The sequence below is a fragment of the Lycium ferocissimum genome, chromosome 7 (assembly GCF_029784015.1).
Source record: "Lycium ferocissimum isolate CSIRO_LF1 chromosome 7, AGI_CSIRO_Lferr_CH_V1, whole genome shotgun sequence".
Classification (NCBI taxonomy): Eukaryota; Viridiplantae; Streptophyta; class Magnoliopsida; order Solanales; family Solanaceae; genus Lycium; species Lycium ferocissimum.
Window position 1 is genome coordinate 49,711,153 of NC_081348.1, and position 6,331 is coordinate 49,717,483.

Sequence of the window (6,331 nt, forward strand, 5' to 3'; positions counted from 1 at the left end):
TGTACAAAATGGGGCCTAAAGCCCATGCTTTGTGGGCTTCACCTTATGGCGCCCACACAGTATCGAAATGGCCACCTCCATTATGATCTTTGGGAATCCTCACCTCATGACCTAATTTTTTGGTAAATGTGCCAAGCAAGTTTTAGGGCGGTTTAATATTAAACGGTAAGTTATTGATTAGCAAGACAGCCAAAGGAAGAAACCCAACTGTCATTATAATGTGCATGTATAGTCTTTACTTCCTTTTGGCTGATTCAATGTACAAAAACTTGGTAATCACTATCTTCCTAGCACTAAATGGGAATTAAGTGCTTTTAACGTGCATGTATGTGTGCTTTGTAACAGTCAAGAAGCACAATAGTCATTTTAAGACCCATCTTTAGCGTGCCCCAATAAAAAAAATATTCTTGTTATAGGCCCCGATTTCTACAGAATCTTTAGACATGCTTCTTGGCCTATAAATACAATAGTAGTCTTCTCAGGACTTTATCTGTGAATTGTGTCATAACATAGTCTTACTTTTGATAGAAACTGATATTGCTTATCTGGTTGAGATAATCAACCACGGTGGTGATCATCATCTTCATTATCAAGGTGTGAGAAAAATGAAAAATCTGAAGGCGCTAATCGCTGCCATGTATAAACAAGTTGGTACGTAGTAAAAGGCTTTCTTAGAGTTAGCCATACATCATTGTTGTATCTCTCTTGTTTGTTTAGATGTTACTTCTCTTTGCTCCTTGTATCACTTGATAGTTCCCTTGCATTACTATTGTTTATCTAGGTTGAAGAGATGTTGAATAAAGATTGGAGATAAACGATGCAACGTGTTGGGCTAAACGGCCCAAAGATACTCTTAACATGATGTGATGTGATATTAGCTTTGGGCCAAGCTCGCACGGTTTTTCTCCAAAGGCCTCGCATCGTTAATAGTATTCGCTCCGTATAAGTAGCTCCTTTTTCTTTTATCACCAACGTGGTACTTTGTTCGCACACCGAACAATCTCCCCCGCCGAACTAAGTTCCACATGGCTCATTATCATACCACAGGTCGAGGATTCACGCATACGTATCGTGCCACCGACGTCGTCAAAGTATTTACGGTCACCGAATCAAAAGTGCGTCGTGAATGCGTCTTGAAAATGCACAGGGGTAAAGGTCGTGGCCCATAGACGGGCAAAGGCACTAAGCCGGGCCCCATGCCACACTCCGCCATCTTCATACTCGTCCCGCCAAATCATTGGCTCTGATATTAGTTGTTGGGCTAAACGGCCCAAAGATACTCTTAACATGATGTGATATTGTCCGCTTTAGGCCAAGCCCGCACGGTTTTCTCCAAAAGGCCTCACATCATTAAGAGTATTCAACTCCTCATAAGTAGCTCATTTTTCTTTTCAGCTACCAATGTGATACTTTGTTCGCACACCCAATACAACGCACGTTCACGAGAACTAGTTTGAAATAAGTGAATCCATGACCAAGTCTGATGGCACCGATAAGAAAATTACTGTCACTAGATTCTAATGAACGCAACTACCAAGCTCTTTAAGCGGAAAGAAACGAGAGAACTATATTTTACTGAGCATAGAAATACAGATAGAGAAAGGTAGTTAACATTACCTAGAGATAATTTGGTCTGGTTCTTTGGCATATGAGATCGCAAGAACTAAATGGAGCAAATCGCGGTTGACATTAACCAGAACCAATCTTATAGGATCTGCAGCAGTCTCTGCACCAATTGGTAAAGCTGATAGTGGAGCCTGTGGTTGACCACCAATTCGGTAGATTGATGTCACTGAGTTTACCACATTAGAATGTGGTGAGAGGTCATTTGACAGGCCATAAAAGTACTCCTAGTATAAGAAGAAGAAAAAACCCAAAGACTGTTAATTTCAGCCTCATTTGAGAAACATAAAATTTGTCTAATATGCAAGAGTAATCCTTACCCGTATTCTGTAGCCTTTGGCTTTCTGACGTACTTTTGCCTTCCTTGATACGACACCTCCAGAGTTTTGAAGTTTCACGACATCCACGTTAGGACGATTCTTTAACACAGGTTTTAGCATATTACAAAGTTTCTCCTGCTCAGAAGATAGCCCCATGATAAACAATAGATGAAATTAATAATGTCAAAAACAGCCTTGCAAACAATAAATTACTGGCTATTGGTGATCAAGCTCAGTTAATGTCAACAAAGCGAACTACTGGCATCCGTCCACCAAGGCTTGAACAAATGGGAAGAAATCACCTAGTGTTTCGTCCCCGATGAGATTTGAACCTGAGACCTCATGGTTCTAACCTAATTTTATGCCTTAGCAGATGTAATTTTGAAGTAGAGAACCAACTGAAAAGATTCTTTCTATATCTTTGGGAGTTGGTTATCAACTTTAGTTTTCTTAGTTTCCCTGGTTTCTTGGGTTGTTTTTTCCTTCATGAGTAGAAGTGCCCAAGTGTCAATACACCATTCTCAATTTTGTCTATGATCAGCATAACTATCACATTCTTTTTATCAATAATATGACTTCACTGTCAGTAACAGATCATACCTGACCTAGCACTAGAACAACTGTAAAGAACCATCACTATCACTAATTTAAGCTTTATTACCTCATAACCAACACCTTCTATCCATCCCATTGTATTAATTACCATGCCTCCAGATTCAGCATTTCCAGTAAATTGTTTCTCTGGAGTCTGAGCAAGCTCCTTGACGAGTACTTTATAATGGTCTACATTGGCACTGTTAAAGGGAAAATGGTATCTTCCTGTACAACACAATGCTACAAGCAGATATTTATGGAAAACGATAAAGCTAGAAGCAAAAACAACTTCTCATGGATGATGATGCATCACATGCAATTCCATTCCAATAAAAAAATGATGCAAAATGTCAAAACAACATCCTGCCAAGTGCAAAGATTTTTACCTGGCAGTTACATGACCAAAGAAGTAGACTAGAGGCATCTCAAGAGGAATTCCTCAACTGGATCAACAGGTAATTCAATTGGAGTTGCGGCAACACATCCCGGTACAGTTATAGATCCTTGATCTATATCCAAATCTACAAATGTAGGGTTCCACCCTTGTTTTGCTGCCCAACTAAGAAGCATCCAGAATCGTAGGTCCCACAACAATAACCCTGGGGCCCTGAATTGTTTAGAAATCTCATGATCCGTCAAAGAAACACAGAAATTTGAGTAGAAGCTTTCAATATGCATAATGTGCATATAAGGAGCAAAGGATAATGTTAACACAGAGAACCTAAGCTGGATATTTCTTTTTGATGACCGAGAGCTAAACTGGATATTTCTTATTAAATTTACTCACAAGAAACTTCTGCACCAAGATGGTACTGACTTTAAACAAAATACACTAGACTAGTCTTCATTAAATATGAAAGGATTCAGCACTATAACTATATCATTTACAACATTCATCTGACACCAAAACTTTTAAGGGCATCTAAACCTTTAAAAAGAAATGTGCTTTGTCTTCCCAAACATCTATGATTTCTTTTTAACCAAACAGTCCAAAATATACATAAAGGAGTTGTCATCAAGTCTGTCTATGATCCTTAGCCTCTGTTTTTGCAGCTGGTTGTTGCTTTTTCCAAATAGTCAGGCACTACCCATAGCATCTCATACAGATCTAGGAACATTTACCATAGTTGTCAAATATACCTGAAGTGTAATAGGATATGTACTGAATATATCAAGACATGTTCGATGTTTCGTTATATCGGATCTAAGGCTTGATTTTGTTTCTGCCCCAGGGCTCAACACGTCATTTGTGAGTTAGGCGCATGTCGCAGGAATTCTGTGGTAGACAAAAGTCTGGTGTTAAAGCGGACTAGAGTAGAGGGGGTAGGCGCATTATCCACCAAGTTTTGAATTATAGGCTTATAGCCCTCGGGGATTTCTTGATTATAGAAAATGTTTGATTTTGCTTCTAAAGTCAGAAATGATCATGCAATGCCCAACTTGTGAAAAAGGGTTTCCCTTTGATACGACAGCTACCTCATTCACTAATTTGATTCTCATATGCTTTGGGAAATATAATGGGCCACTTTATCAATAGTTCCCATCATTTCAGGTCTCTCTATCTCACACACATGCAAACTCTTCCTGTGAGACAACAGGTTCGAGTCTTGGGAATAGAATCGTCTTTGGTAGGAAATTCTTTACCTACAAAGTGAAACTTCTACATAATGTGAATCTTGTAGTCAACATAGTACGATACACAAATGTAGAAAATGAGGAAGCACGGGATCTGGTAGTCGAGAGGTCTTCCAGCCACCTACTTTATATAGCTCACAAGCCTCACCTTTGAATTCTGTAAACCAAATGAGAATAATCTATCCAAGATTCTCTATCATCAGAAGAATAAATGAATAAGCAGGATGTGATGAACCTTTGAATTACATTACGGAAAATTAACTGTGATACCTGAGAAGAATCAGAATCACTAGGGAAAGCTTTTGCACTATTTCACTGTTCTTCAAGTACAGCATGCACATTTACATAGCTTATCATGGGTGTCTAGAATTCAAGATTTTTGTTAGTCATCTATTCAGCAGAAGCTCAATTTAAAGAAAACTTTCCTTTTCAAACATAATACTGCAGAAATCAGAAGTACAGATAAGAAAAGAGGGAATCCACACCCCATCCGCTGTGTACTCAGTTTCAGTGAGACCATCCATCTCAATTGTGGCACCATACCAAGTAAAAACCTATTATTTAGATGGATGATGAAAGAGCTTGAAGAAGACGCATAATTTTGAAAGATGAGGTCAAGAACTAAATAATATCTTAAAGTGATATTCCCGCTTTTTCATCAATAAGGTCAAGCAATTTTTCCATGGACTTGGGCAGTAACATAATTTCTGAACAAAGGATCTTAAAGTGATATTCCCGGTCTTCTTCAAGCAGACGCCAATTTGTTGGGATATTAACATCCAAACGGATCTACGTCCCAGATAATCATTTACTTGTAGACAGACCAAACAGTTTTAATATGTCTCACTGTCAACAGCTTTATCATAATCATCAAATTCAAGCCTGATTACCATTTTATCATTATGATCTTGAACATAAATCTGAATGATAACAGTTTCTGAGTAGAGGTACTTTAATCTGTGTAGTAATAATATTCCCACCATAATCCCAAAATCCCAATAACAACAACACTTAAGATAGCAGTGAATGGTTTCCACTGATGAATTACCTATATAAAATTGAAAACAGACGTTCTATATTTTTTTTTACATGTATTTCACCAAAAGAAATTCGTTTGATCCTCCATAGTCCAACTAATATTTAGGTCATCAGAAAAAAAGAGATCACAACATTAAAATCAATACACGAGTGTGTGTGTGTGTTGTGGCACGAGCACGGGTGTGAGAGTGTGAGTAATATAGAGCAAATTTCATAGACGGTGGAGATAAGAATGCATAGATGATGGAGATTAGATTTCATACTGCAAATTTGAGTCTTGGAGGGAAGGTAAGCCAGATCCCAGGAGGAATTTCGGTCCCAAAGATTTCAGCCATGCCATTAAGGACCCCGAAGACGAAGTGGTGTTTCAGCACTGGTTTCAATCCTGAGCTCACACTCTTTGTCCAACTTCATTTGCCCTAAAGTAGTTGAACCACCTGTTGCTGGCAGTGGACCAACATTTGTGCCTCCATAAGCCATTGCACAGCCACTTCTGTTGTTGGTTCAAACTATGTGCAGATCTTCCCAAAGCACATCACAACATTTCATTCATGATAAAGGATTTTAAAAGAAGATTTCAAAAATTCAAGCAAAACTGTATAGGATACATAATTTTCTAGCCTTTACTTTCCTTCATATAAGAATTTATTTGCTAGTCCTCATGCATCAGAGGCAATACAATAATGTAACCATCTCATCCAGGGAAAAGAAAGAAAAGTTATTTACTTCTTTTTTTTTTCAAAAATCAGAGAAGAAAAGAAACTGTTACATTAACTTTGGTTTCCAATCATGCATGTCCAATCATTGATATTATTATATTGGTTTCCCAAAAAGAAAATGATATCGCCTTAAAGCTTGCTTCTTTCCTTTTAATTTTAGTCAAGTCGGTATACTATAATTCTTCGATCACTTCTTTCTACTTTGAGTTCTTGCTAAATGGATAATTGGTTCTTGCTAAATGGATAATTGGATTTCACATATTCCAGGTTATAGGATAATTTTAGCTATAGATGCCAATAAACATATCCATTTATAACCAATCAGAAGAATCACTAAAGTAATAGCAAAATGAGAATATATACGGTCATCATCAAAGATAATGGTGTCACAAGTTCTGTATC

At 37.8% G+C, this 6,331-nt stretch overlaps 1 pseudogene; it reads right to left on the reverse strand.

The window, feature by feature from the left end:
• Positions 1 to 1,458: 1,458 nt before the first annotated feature.
• LOC132065544 (protein CLP1 homolog) lies at positions 1,459 to 5,773 on the reverse strand (annotated as a pseudogene).
• Between the last annotated feature and the right edge of the window lie 558 nt (positions 5,774 to 6,331).